Genomic DNA, 15,371 nt, shown 5'->3' with positions numbered 1-15,371 from the left:
CCATATTTGGAGAGCTAAAAGATCCCAAACCCTTTTCTCGTCTCAGAAGCAAGGCCTAATGTGCCGTACTCAGAGTTCCTGCTGTAAATTATCATCATCATTGTGTCACTCAGTAGGGCCATTTACTGAGCAGCTTGAACAAAACACTCAGAGAGCCAGAGAGATCCCTATAAATCAATTATACACTGTAGAACTTACAGTCCTTGACATTGGGAAAAATTCTCCCTTTCTGTATACAGCTGGTCTAGAGCTCTGCAGTGCATTCTGGGAACTGTTCATCATAAGCTCCTTCCTTCCACAGTTTCAACCTGTGGGTCAGAGGCACCAGCACACATTCCTCCTGGGATGTCGATTCATCACTCCTAGCTTCCTGTTATATGTGTGTGTCTGTGCCTGGAGTCCTCTGTGTATAGGACTTGCGTCTTTCTCAATAACATGAGTGCCAGATAGAGATGTGACAACTTGGGATGCCTCTCAGGGTCCGACAGCAGGATTGGTCCTTTTGCTCTTTCTGCCATTATGTTATACAGAACACCATTCCTACGTTACTAGATTGATTGGTATAAGAACTAAACTAAAGTAGGATTTTACTATTCAGTCCACATATAACATATATTAGTACTTTACAAATGTTTTCATAGGGCTATGTTCAGAGTTGGTGACTTAAGTCGGTCACTTTTATTCCAAAAGTTACGTCAATATTGACAGTGGAAAAGTTATGCGCATTCAGAGTTGGGTTATGTACCTGCTTGATTTTCTGGGCTCCCCATTCAGATTATGTAAATCTTATGTGTAGTTCATGCTTCTAAGATTGCCAAATTTTTCTGGCTTTTCATTAGCATCTACACCAACACCTTTAAGCATGAACACTTGCCTTTAAACCTGAAAAAATCAGGTTGAAAAATTCAAAAAGCTGACTAAAGAAGGAGATCGCTTTTTTTTTTTTCTTCACTGAAAAAAGTATGTAAAAAAATTTAAATAAAAAAGACTAATACAGTTGCCAAGTTTCCATCCACTTTTTGCAGTTTTCTGTTATCGACAAAGTGAAAGTGCGTTAAAAAAAAAAAGTTTGCGATTTTTGCTGTCTCCCACCTGTTTCCATCCAACTGGCCTTTTCCCGATAAAATGGTGTGCGTGATGACGTCATGTAGTTTAAATCAAATTATAGGCTATTATGTAAGTGAAAACCTGTCTTTCTTTAATGCACAAAAACATTGTTAGTGTTGGCAAATTGCTATGGTGTACGAGGAATATAATACTTCAGGGTGTACTGTTATTGGAAAGTAATCAACTCCAGGTGGTAACAATAACTCCGTGTTATGTCGTGCAGAATTGCTTCACGTCATCCTATTGCTGATTTTTTTTTTCCCATCGTGTTTTATTCCTAACTTAAGGCATGCTAGGTCCATGATTTATCTCCACACTTTGGAGACTTTGCTTCCCACGCACTCCTTTTTATCAGAGCAGGATAGCTAACAAGCTTTAAAAACCTCTAATTTCAGCTTTAAGGTGTGCATCGTTTGAAGTACATGACCTTAAGTGTCACATAATGATGGTCAGGACGGATGCAAATGCAGATTAGAGCTTCCAGAGGAATTAGAATTTCCAGAGGACAAAGCAGAAGACAAACAAAGACAGTCAGAGGTCAGGCGATCAGGCAAACAGTCAAAACAAGGTTAAGCAGAAAGATGAGGTCAAAAAACACGAGTCAAAACCAGAAAAACAAACATGATATCAAGGCTTGGTATCTAACAGAGCGCGAGTCAACTGAACGTATACGTCCCAAAGACAGTGTGTGTGAACAGTCTCTATAAAGGAGTGGTGTGAATGAGGTTGGAATTAGGAACAGGTGTGTTTGATTAGTTCTTGAGAGAAGATGACGTGACAGTGCGTAGCTTTGGGAGTCATAGTCATCGGCCATGTCTGTAGTTTGCGGTGCATTCTGGGAAATGGAGTCGTGAGTGTGCCATGACATGACATTAAGAACAAATGACTAAAACCATTACTAAAATTGTTGTCAGCCACAATTTCATATATCATGCGATTATTAGCTGATCTTTAACTAATAAGCTTTAATAATAGTCTCTTTGACATCGAATACAATCATCCTGCCTTATTGGTGAGACTATGAGGTCATCCATGAACTTCCACAGCACAGTGGGATTTGGGGATGATTAAAGGTGGTTGATGCTAGCATCACTAGAAAATGTTACATATTGTAAAGAACAATCTCTTCCACAGCATGGCCACACCGAAGTCATTGAGCTGAGTGTTTGCAGCCTCCGTGAGAGGAACATTTATTCTTGCTCTCGGAGCGTTTACGTTTCTCTGTGTTAGCCAAGAATGTTAGCACTGACACTCAGCAGCAGAGGTGAAGAATGTTAGACCTACCACGTTTACGCAAGTGCTAATACTGTCATGTGTCACCCAGTTTGTTCAAGAGTGAGGAACGGCTTGGACAGGAATGTTTTGTTTGAGCTGGGGAACGTTAGACATAGAACAAATCAAGGGCTCTCAAACAAGCTCCTAAAATTCCTTGGGAATTATTTCCATGGAAGCTATTGTTGCTATATTAAGGACATGGACCAATGTCTAGACAATGTCTTGTCTTCATAGTCTTCACAGTCAGAATGTACCAAAGACACAATATCCCTTTGGGTCAACGCTCAGTAAGAAAATTCTATGGCCTATTTTTGTTACATAGCATTTTAGGCTATATCACTTGTTTGGATTTATTTTATTTGATTTGAATCTATATTCTTAATTGTTTTAGTCCCGGTGCAGCTGATTTAAAGTGAAAGAGTCTCTCCTAAGAGCAGAGTGCATTCGATTTTACAGTAATGCAGCTCAGCCACTGCAACTCATCAGCTTATACATAATCCTCATACATAAATTTACACAAACTCTCATAGTATACAAATGTATTTCTTGGGGTGAGGGGAGTCAAAATGTGTAAATATTCCTTCAAATGATTTACAGATAAATTTGTTGGGATACAGCTTGATAAATGAGGCCCAGTGATTTCCCAGTCTGTCAACTGGAGGAACTACTTTTAAATAATAGTATTTCCTACTAAACAGTGATAAAATTATTTAACCCCTCAGTTTAAGACCCTTTATAAAAGTCACCAACCCTGTTAAATATTACAGGAAGACACTCAGTGCCAATAATTCTGGAGTTGACTGCAAGTTTCTTTTCTGGCTGGCCATTTTCCCAAGACTCAATGACAGAGGAAAGTCACACATCCCATCAAAATAAATTCACAGGATGTGTTCCAACATCATGCTGGAACACATCCCACATCCAGTAAATCCATTTAAAATCTGCTTGAGCCAGGTCCAGGGGGCAACGGTCATCGGATGTAGAATAAAATAAGTGTTTGACTCGGAAGCCATTCAGTTTCAATATAACCCCCGAGGACCAGTCTGGACCGGAAGACTTTACAGCTGAGGAGATTTGGTGTTGTTTATTTTCAGGCAGTTACTAGGAAGCTGGTGTAAAAAATCCTGGCACTTAAGTTTAGTTCAGTTATACTGCATTATACCACATACAGCACTGTTGAATTCTCGACTCTGACCGATCAGAAAGTGTCGAGTAATTTTCTATAACGTTGGCTCTGACAGCCACAGGTTTATATTAATGTGCTTGTTCTTAAATGTTATCATTTCTATAGTAACAACTAATTTACAGGGACATTTGAAGGACGTGCCATACAAATGGATTAAAAATGTGTTGCTATTTAACAAAGTAATATATATCATCATTGATATGCTGATGTTTTCTGCAAGGAGATGATTAGTTAACATTTATGGAAGGAGTCTCCAGCGTGAACACTTTCTAACAGTCAGTAAGTTTTACACCATGGGGTGGGGGGTGGAGGGGGGGGGGCACAGAGAATTAGCCATTTTTTGGTAACACAACAAGCTGTGTAAATTTTATTTGTTTTGTTAGTTTGTTTTTAGCTTATTACCATCAAGACAGAAAAAAAAAAACAGAAGCTGACGATGGAGCAACTGTTTATAGCTTTTATAAGTGTAATTTATAACAGGATCTACAGTGGACATAAAAAGTCAAATCATGTCAGAACCTTTTTCAGCTTTATTGTGAAATTGCAACATCTAAATATCAAGTGACAAACACCCAGACATGTTTTAGGGAAAAAAAGAAAAACAAAAAATTTCCAATACCCATCTTGCATAAGTGTGAACACCGTTTAATAATTGGGAATGTGGCAGTGTTCAGAATCAACCAATAACATTCAAACTCATGTTGAATACTAATTAGTGTACACCTGCCATCAATTAAAGTGACTGATTAACCCCAAATAAAGTATAGCTGTTCCTATGGGATTTTCCTGACATCTTCTTGGTGACATCCAACTGGAAAAGCCACGGGCTGCAAAGAGCTTAAAAAGCAGGTACAGGATCTCACTGTTGAAAATTATCTATCAGGAGAGGGTTACAAAAATTTCCAAGGCATCGAATATACCCTAGAACACTGTAAAGACAATAATCAACAAGTGGAGAAAATATGGCACGACAGTGACACTACTAAGAACAGGACGTCCCTCTAAACTTGATATGAAGATCAGGAGGAAACTGTTCAGGGAGCCTGCCAAGACGACTACAGCAACATTAAAAGAATTGTAGCAATTTGTGGTAATAATACATCCAATCTCTCAAAACCATGTGGAATAATGTGTTATGGTCTGATGAGACCAAAGTTAATTTTTTTTGGCCATAATACCAAAAAACAGCACATCAGCAAAAGAACATGTGGTGGTGGCAGCATCATACTTTGGGTCTGTTTTTCTTCAGCTGGAACCGGGGCTTTAATCAGGATGGAGGGAATAATGAATAGCTCCAAATACTAGTCAATTTTGGCACAAATACTTTAGTCTTCTGCTAAAACACTTAAGATGAAGAGGAATTTCACCTTTCAGAATGAGAACGACCCAAAGCAAACCTCCAGATCAACAAAGGAACGGCTTCACCAAAACAAGTTCAAGGTCTTGGAACGGCCCAGCCAGAGTCCAGACCTAAATCCAATCAAAAATCTGTGAGGTGACCTGAAGAGGGCTGTACAGGAGATGTCCAGCCAATTTGACAGAGTTAGAACGCTTTTGCAAGGACGAAAGGCAAAATAGTCAAGACGTGCCAAACTGATTGACTCTTACCCAAAAAGACTGAATGCTGTGATAAAATTAAAGGTGCTTCAAATAAGTGTTAGTTTAGTGGTGTGCACACTTATGTAACCATTTTTTCATGTTTAATTTTTTCCCCTAAAATGATTCTTATTGTTTTTCACTTTAATCAATAGGTTCAAATTTCACAATAAAGGTAGAAAAATTTCTGACATGGTTTATCTTGGTGTCATTTTTGTACGTCACAAAAACCTGCCATTTTAACAGGGGTGTGTAGACTTTTTACATCTACTGTAACTTGTTTCACAGATGTTCCACAACATAAAATATAGCAGAAACAGGTACAAAATACAACAACTGATAAAACGTTGAACTATAGCAGAACTATAATGGTATTAGTTTGCATATTGTTGTGATACAAGAGCAATGAAACACTTTTATTGGTTTTATTGGGACATAATAAAATTTGGGTGGTAACAATAACTGGTTTGCACTGAGCCAATCTATTGTCCATTATTTTCCTATAATAGCAACTCCATGTGTTTTCTTCCTTACATATACTGACTGCATTCAGTACTATTAAATGTTCCTGCTGAAAAAAACTATAGAAACCCTCATAGAATATGTAATGGTTATAATGGGAATTATATTGGTTTGAATGGAAACTGTAATGGTCCCTGTGGGTCTCTACTGGTAATTTGTTGCCTTCTATCGGTGAAATGTTATGTATAGTGGATACCATTAAGGACCAGTAATGGAAATGGTTTTAATGGTTAGCTGATGGTTTGTAAAGGTATTTGTAGTGGAAACCATTCAAATTTCTCTGATGGTTTCTATTGGGGGTTTTTTTTTTCAGCAGGGGTCACTGTACTATCATAGTATAGCATTATGAAGTCAACTTTAAATAAGTGAAAGATTCAGTTCCCTTTTAACAGCACACACACAAGTTTATTCGTTGCAGCCTCCATAATGTCATCCATGACCCAGTGGTTTCTGTGCAAATGACCGAAAGTTTAATGATTTCAAATCTCAGGACTAGCAGATCACCGATTAAACAAGACAATGATCTGCTCAGTGCTATCCATGGATTAGATTCTTCCTTGCTTGTAAACTACGCTGAAAAGGAAAATCTGTACAGTATTCTTTGTAATTCACATGAAAAGCCGGAATGCACAGAGAGGACAAATAAAATAAAATAAAACAAGCTCAGTATGCTATTCTGCCGAGTTAATGTGTCTCCTGCTGCTCCTGGGCTAATGAGATCATTATCAGCAGTGATTAACTTCAGACTGTGCTTAGCTGGACAACTTTACATTTGTTTTGTTTAACCACCATCGTGTGGAGATGAACAGTGTTTAAAAATGAAAGATTGTACATGACTTGGAGCAGTTCCATCCTTGTTTAGCACAGAGAATCGCCATGCCCTATTCGCTAAACCCTAACATGCTAAAATGCTAATTCTAATTAAATCCTCTGGTATTTAATTGAAGTACAGCTTCAAATTCTTTACTCAAGTTAAAGTAGAAAAATAGAAATGTGTTGAGACAGACTCTTAATAAGATGTCACGCACTGATTTTAGTTCCTGAGGCTATCTAATAGCTTTATTGCTAATCGATTAAATGTTAGTTAGATAGCAGGATGGCGATAAAAAAAACTAGCTGAGTGCTAATAGCTAATTATCATAATCTAAATAGAAAGGGTGCGTCTCAATTAGCGCCGTATTTTAGTGCGTGGTCCTCTGTCTCTTCTGATCACTTCAGTTGCAGCACATGACAGGAACCAGCGAATGATTTTCTTGTGTAAATCTAAGCAGTTGTAATGTAGCTCCTGGAAAAGCACTAATTAGCGAGTTAATTAAGAAGCCTTCCTGTGGTTTCACCACTTGTGGGAATCGACAGCAAAGATTTCCAGCCATATCTGTCCTGAGTCTTTTCTGGGGAAGTGACACCCAGTGATTAGATGGCCATGTAGGGATAATGGAATGTACAGATTCAGTAACTTTTCCTCATTGATTTTCTAACACAATTATCCTTGTCTATTTTGCGCTTGTTATTCTTTCCCATTACATTCTCAGCAGCTACCGAAGCAGGAAGTTGGAAGCTGTCCTCTGAGAGTTTGTTCCAGCATAAGAATGGACTTAGAGGGAGAAATAAACCGCCGCTGAGGTCTCGGTTGTTGAGGATTAATGAAAGGTCTTGACTGTGGCGAGTTCCCTGCCAGTTTACGACCCCAGCACACAGGAAATGCCATGGAGACCCCAACTCTCCATGCAAAGTATTCTGTACGACTTTTTTTTCTTTTCTGTATCATGGCTGACCCTGCGCACTCACCCCAACAAGCTGGGGTATGCGAAGAAAAGTATTTCACTGTGCATATATATATGTGATCCATAAAGACTCATTATCATATATATATATATATATATAACTTTTTATCTGTTTATAGTTACATTTAATGTTGTGTACAGTAACATCTGTGAGACGAGTTAGCTCCTATTATCACTTACATTATAGCAGTTACGGTATACTCTCTGTCCTGATAGCTTTCTTATGGCGGAAGTCTTATTGTTACAAAGCGCTGACACTGCAGACTCCTTCCATAAATGTTAAATAAACATCTCCTCAGAGAAAACTTCCCCCTATTAACAATGTTTCCGCCACTGCTAGTTGTTACTATAGAAACAATAATGTATTAGAAAGAATGCATTAATATAACCCTGTGATTTGATTTGCATCCAGAACTACTGTCAGAGCTGCAACGCAACACCTTTTGACCAATCAGAATGGAGAATTCAACAACTTTATGATGTAAGATCATGCTTTAAGATCATCGTATTGGTGCAGCGTGTTTGTTCAGATTGTGTGCTTATTCAATCATTCGGGGTAACTTTTGTGCATTCTTTTACATGTCCATTCACTATAAATGAAGATGGATGGTTTATTGATGTGTCTTTGAAATGTGGCTTTAATACTTCCAGTCCATTACCTCTGTGTATGTGAGAGAGCAAAGGAGGACAAGAGGAGAATTAGGAAGACTAAGAAAGACTTATGGCTCGTACTGTATCTCATATCTGCTGCACGGGCAGGGAGAAGAAAAATAGATACAACAAATGAACCCGACTCTACTGTGCCATAAAATATAGCTATGGCTGGTCTGATTGTTTGGTGCAGTAGATACAGATTATGTGAGACTTTATGGCCTGGTAATTGTTTTTAATAGCAGGCTGTTATCTGGGGCAGTATTGTAGGCCAGAGAGGAGACAGCCATGACAAGATGGAGCAGAGTGCCCTACTTAGGTATGAGTACATGGTTGAATTAAGGATAGGAGGGCAGATATAGATCATCAAGATAATGAGGAAGAGGTAACTTTAGGGCAGTCTACATGCAGTTTCCCATTTCAATGCTGAATTCTCTTCAAGTGTAGTAGTAATCTATAATAAATCAGGTAGTGTATAAGTATTTAGGAAGGTTAGTGCTATAAGACAGTACATTTTCAATGTTGAATATGTTTTTTAAAAAACACTTGCTGCAGTTGACAACTACAGACCTGTCTCCCTCCTCACTTTTCTGTCCAAAACCCTTGAAAGAGCTGTTTTTAAACAAATCTCACACAGAACAACCTCCTGGACACCATGCAGTCTGGCTTCAAAAGCAGTCACTCCACGGAGATTGCTCTGTTTTCCGTTACTGAAGCCTTACGACTAGCAAGATCAACCTCAAGATCATCTCTTCTCATCGTACTCGACCTCTCAGCCTGCCTTTGACACTGTGAATCATCAGATCCTCCTGTCAACTCTCTCCAGTCTAGGCATCACCGGACTGGCTCTGTGCTGGGTGGAATCCTAACTCACAGGTAGATCCTTCAAGGTATTGTGGAGGGGACGGACATCTGAATCTCAGCAACTCACAGCTGGGGTTATCCAGGGGTCAGTTCTGGGTCCATTGCTCTTTTCTATTTATACTACATCTTTGGAGCCTGTGATTGAGTCTCATGGCTTCTCATATCACTGCTATTCTGATGACACCCAGCTATATTTGTCCTGATGATCCATCCATCTCAGGACGTATCTCCGCCTGCCTGTCTGACATCTCAAACTGGATGAGGGAACGCCATCTTAAGCTCAACTTGGCAAAACCTGAGCTTCTCATCATCCCAGCCTGCCCCTCAATCAACTACAGTCTCACCGTACAGCTCGGCTCAACCACACTCGAGCCAACCAGGACAGCTAGAAACCTTGGCGAGATTTTCAATGACAACTTGACATTTACAGACCACATTTCAACAACTGCACAATCCTGTAGGTTCATTCTGTATAACATCAAGAAAATCAGACCCTACCACACCGAACAGGCTACACAGCTACTAGTTATCTCAAATCTGGCCTACTGCAATGCACTACTCTCGACCCACAGCCAGCTCCATCAAACCCCTTCAGATGATTCAGAATGCAGCAGCGTGCCTTGTCATCAACCAGCCCAAAAGAAACCAAGAAAAGTCACAGCCCTCTTCATCTCTCTTCACTGGCTTCCTGCAGCTGCCCGCATCAAATTCAAGGCCTTGATGCTCATATACAAGACCTTGTCTGGAACAGTACCTCCCTACCTCAACACTCTCCTTGAGGTTTATGTTCTCTCAGTTAACGACCTGTGCCTGGTAGTTCCTACTCAGCAAGGCAAAAAGGTCCCTTTCCAGAACCTTCAAACTGACTGTCCCTCAGTGGTGGAATAAACTTCCAACCTCAATCCGGACCACAGAATCTGTCACTATCTTCAAAAAGCAGCTAAAGACCCACCTCTTCCGTGAGCGGGGGTCGTCCGCATGTACATGTAAGTGTTGCATTAAAAAAGTAACTGTGTAAAACTGATTTCGTTGGTACCTTTATTTTTACCAGAGTGCTGCGGAATTCTCAAATGTCATTTTTTCAGAAGATGTGGATTAGTTTTATATAACAACAGCTCTGACAGTAGGTCACTCTGTAACGTGAACGATACAGTAGTTTTATATTGTTTCTATAGCAACAGCTCATACACAGGGCCTTGTATAATGGACTCGCAACATAATCTGGGGCTAATAATAAACAGAAAAAAACAAAATTAATAAAGAAAATGCCTCATTCATTTAGATGGTGAAGGAGATGATTATTGTCTCCAGTGCTTTGTAGTAGAAGAATTATTATTTTTATTTTGTTGTGGTTTCTTGGTAACATGAAAAGTAGTTTTTTGTTATTTTACTTTCGAGAGAGAGGGGGGGGGGGGGGGTGGGGGGGAAGAGAGGCTAGTGATGGAACAACTGTTTATAGCTGTTATACTGTAAGGAATGAACTTGTTTCATGGACTTTCCAAAACATTAAAACATAGCTACATACTGTATAAACATATAAAATGTAAATTGCTGTGATAAAACAATACAGGATGGGCTCTTATTGGAAAATAATCAACTACAGAGTGGTAAAGGTAACTCTGTTTTGCATCAAGCTGCAACACACCACCGAAATACCACTGATTACTTTCCTATAACAGCGTATATAAAAAGCTGCTTCCATTCAGTTTATCATTCTTGAGGAACTAATTTGTACATTTAAAAATGTTATAAAAGCCATCACCATGCCTGGTGTATCTCAGTAAGCGCATTGCAACATAATTGATCACAATTTCGATAGTATATAGGAATATAATACCCAGCTCTTAAGGCGCTTTAGAGAAACACAATCTGATCATGCTTTGAAACTGTTTCCTGTTTAGATTCTTCCAGGCCAGAAATTGCCTACATCCCCATCCAGAAAACATCTGTTCATGCCTTGCCCATTTTTCCTGCAGAGGTTACTCACAAGTCAAGGTTAATGTAAGTTCACCAGAGGGGGTCAGGTAGGAGAGGAGCATGCCTATTTTGTCGTGGTTTGGCGTGTCACTTGTGCACGTCCTCAGAAATGAAGGGCTTGTTTACATTTTTATTGTCATTTCAGTTCACCTCACAGACAGCAGAGGGCTCGGAATGACAAAATGCTCCTCTAAAAACAGCTCTCCAGCCCTGTCTGATAGAGAGAGAGAGAGAGAGAGACTGATACTGAATTTTTGCCAATTTTCTGTTTAAAGTGCATGAGGAAGAAGTGACACATCACTCTGCCCACAATTGACAGATTGCCTACTGAAATCTGTTACAACACCGAACTATTTCAAGAGCAGAAGTGCCGTGTGTTTGATGTGACAGAGCTCGTTTGTAGAGATGTAACGAGGCGAGCGCATGCTGACAGCCTGCTTCTTTTTACTTCCCACCGCCGTGCCCTGCTTCCTGCGCTCCCCGTGTCATCATCATCATCATGTGTCTGTCTTCATTCATCAAGCTGATCTTCACCAGCTTTCACTTCAATCACACAGAAGTATCATGTTTTCAGATTAACAGGAACATCAGCACAAAATGGAGGAACATCAAACTCTGGTTGCACGAACGATGCGCTTTTTATGCATATGACATCTTGCTATTTGTGGTGTATCCTGGCCTTCCATAGTGGAAAAGGAGGGAAACAAAGATGATCCCGATTCCAGTGAATAACACCTAGTTTTTTAACAACTAGTCTTTTGTTTGTAATGCTTGTACATGTCAAGAATATTACTATATTTAATTCACAAAAATATATTTTCTATCATTTTGGACATCAACATGAAATGTCAGATCTTAATGCTAACATTTTTAGTATTAACACATGGAAAGTTAGATTTAAAAAAAATATATATTTCTTGTATGTTGTTTTATCCGTTCTTACTCATGAAATTCCTACATACGGACAATTTATCAGTCCTTCCAGGATTTAGTGATTTTGCGTTAGCAGAAATGACCCCAAAATCAAGCAAACCTCACAATATTCTGAGGTTCTTGCAATTTTTCGAAATTTCCGCAGCTTTTCCGCAGATCCGGGCCGAGACGCGTCATGTGACGTCATCACGGCGTGCGTTCAGCCAAAGCCATCTTCGATTCACGTGCGTTGAACATGTGTACAGCTAAAAAGTCTCATTTACCAACAAATATCACTGTGAAACACTGTGCAAAAAAATTTAATTCGTGCTATTGTGATTTCGCTGAGTCAAGTAGTTTTCTGCAATAAAAGCACAAAAGCTCTGCATCACAAATTTTGGAGAAAAAAAAAAAGCTGCAGCAATATCAAGCATTTATGGCCACAATAATCACAAAAAACTCCATGACATCCCACACGGGCTGATCTTTTTATTCTGGAAATACAGTATATAAGTGATATTTGGAAAACTTGAAATTCATATGAAATGCAATATCTGTGTGATTGTTAAATAATCCATGCATGACAGGGTTAAAGAATACATTAATAAAAATCTTTATTGTCCTACAGTTTGATTTTAATAAAGTATTCCAATATGTAATAAGGTAACTGATCATTAACTACCGTATGTTCATATCTGCATAGAGCAAAGAAACATTTTTCAACAAATAAAATTCACCCGATAGTCAAACCTTCATGTAACCATCTCCAAAATACTGTTGAATTTCTTACATGTCTCCTAAGGTTCAAAAAATGACTTTATGAAAGCCTTTTGGTCCAAGTCTAGATGAAGCAGTGTGTGAAGTTATAAGGATGTTTCTCCTAAAATGACTTGGAACATGGAAAGTATATCATTTTGCTAATTTTATATATATATATATATATATATATATATATATATATATATATATATATATATATATATATATATATATATATATAATTATTATTATTATTATTTTTTAAATGCAGTAGGTGAAAGAAATCCAAAAATCAAACCTATTAAGGCTCTACCTAAAAAAACACTACAATGCAGTTTCAAAGTGTCATTTCTTCAATGTTTTCACATGAAAAGATATAATCAAATATTTACAAAAATGTGAGGGGTGTATTCACTTTTGATATATATATATATTATTATTATTATTATTATTATTATTATTATTATTATTTATTTATTTATTTATTTTAATTAAATTTTTTTTAAAAGGCAGTAGGTGAAAGAAATCCAAAAATCATACCTATTAAGGCTTTACCTAAAAAAAACTACAATGCAGTTACTGGAGTTGGGATAAAAGTAAAAACAATATCAATCATTTATATAAAAATGTTTGCTGTACATATTGTGGAACTTATGTTATGTATGAAAAATATCCAGAAATGTGAAAATTGATCATTGAAAGCAAAGAGACCATTTTTTCCCCTGTGGTTCTTGGCATTGGATCATCTTCTGTATCACTTACAGATGCCTTTAAATAAAAATGTCTTGCTAAATAAAGAAATATTAATGGATTTCTGACACCAAACATATTAAACAAGAAGCAATCCAGGCTTCCTGTGCCACTGAAATTCTGTTTATGCACCAAGCAGTCCATCACATGACCTGCAGAATACATTCGCGCTTCATTTGAGGAAGTCATCGGAATTCCTCTGAGCCTCTTACGGATGTGTGGGCTAATTTATGACCGTGCCAGCATCCGGAGATTATTGTGCTACAAATCTGGGTTTGTTTGTTTTTTCTAAATTAATTTCATGGTCCTGTCACTGTCACACTGTTCACGCTCCTGCATCAGCAATGACTCAACATGTGGAAGATGTTTCGCTGCAGATCTCCACTTTTCTTCTATCTGATGTTTTCTCAGTGCGTCTTCTGCTCCCAGTTTCCTTCCACTTTTTGTGTTTTGTGCTCCAGATACTGCAGCTGTTCAGTAATGTTGATGTTACATTAACCCTGAATATATATATTGTAATTACCAATATAATGTAAATAAATACATTACCAGTATATATTTAACACACACACACACACACACACACACACATATATATATATATATATATATATATATATATATATAGTTATATAGTTATATATAGTTATATCTTAAAATTTATATGCATAATAAATCTTGTGCTCTTTATCTTTATATATACATGTGTATATATACATATATACACATATACATTATATGTACTTTTTTATACATCTGTCAAAGGTTTAAGTTTTGTGTTTTTGATAATCTGACATTTCTCACAAAAACATTTCTTTTTGTCTATCTAAAAAGTCCCCATGTTGCATTCTAGCCCACAGATATGAAAAGCTTTTCTTATATCAGTGGTCTAACCCAAGTAAATGCTAGTTAACATTAGCTAACATTAGGTATCGTTTTCTGTAATATTACCTCATGCTAGTCACACTTTCCAGTAGCCAGCTATATGCTTACGTACTTTATATAGTTCCACCAACAAGCAAATCTTACGTTATTAGATTCTTTAAATAACTTCACTGTGTGGACTGTTTGAGGAAGTTATCTCATGTTACAAAAGTAGATTTAATCAATAGCTGCGTTTACATGGACAACAATAATCCACTCTTAGCCCGATTAAGACCTTACTTTGATTAAGAAACTACCATGTAAACAGCAATTTTTACTGACCTTAATCTAATTAAGGTCATACTCGAATTAAGCACTAATCGAATTAAGACAGGTGGAGTACTGCTGTTTTATGGACGTGTGTTACAGACATGTACACACCTTAATCACATTATTAACGTCGTGTGAGAGTTTTCACCGCATTTTGCGACAGGACACGATCACACACGGCAGTTCTCAACATTTTACGGCAAAGAAGAGAGTTCGGCTGTGTCCCAAACCGCATACTTGCCTACTATAGGCCTGTAGTGGGGAAAAATTTATGTATCTCGGCTACTATATAGACGGTAAGTAGGCGGTTTGACACGCAGCCCACGGCTTCAAGCAGTTGTCTGTTAGCACGTACAGCATGACAAATAATTAACTGCACTTAAAGCGTTCGTAAAAAAAATTAAACAAAAACACCCAAAACTGTATACGGTACCATAACGAAGACCAACTGTATGTCGATACGTGAAATTCTGGAGGGACGGCGTGACGGCGTGGCGCGGTGACGTAATGACGCGGGCTGTTAATCTAATTATGTTCTATAACATGTAAAACGGGAACATGACAGGAGTATTCTAAAAGCGACTCATGTAAACACCTTAATCACATTATTATCTTAATCAGAGTAAGGTCAATAATTAGATTACTGCTGTCCATGTAAACGTAGTCACTGTATCTTGCTAATGTTTTGTACTCCACTGTTGTTTACAAACACAAAAGCTGAGAGGAACTTTTATCCTGCCAGCTGCATCATTATACTTTTAGCACTATTTCTGGTTTTGAAGCATTTTTAGCTA

The sequence above is a fragment of the Ictalurus furcatus genome, chromosome 12 (assembly GCF_023375685.1).
Source record: "Ictalurus furcatus strain D&B chromosome 12, Billie_1.0, whole genome shotgun sequence".
Lineage (NCBI taxonomy): Eukaryota > Metazoa > Chordata > Actinopteri > Siluriformes > Ictaluridae > Ictalurus > Ictalurus furcatus.
This window is presented reverse-complemented; position numbering follows the sequence as displayed.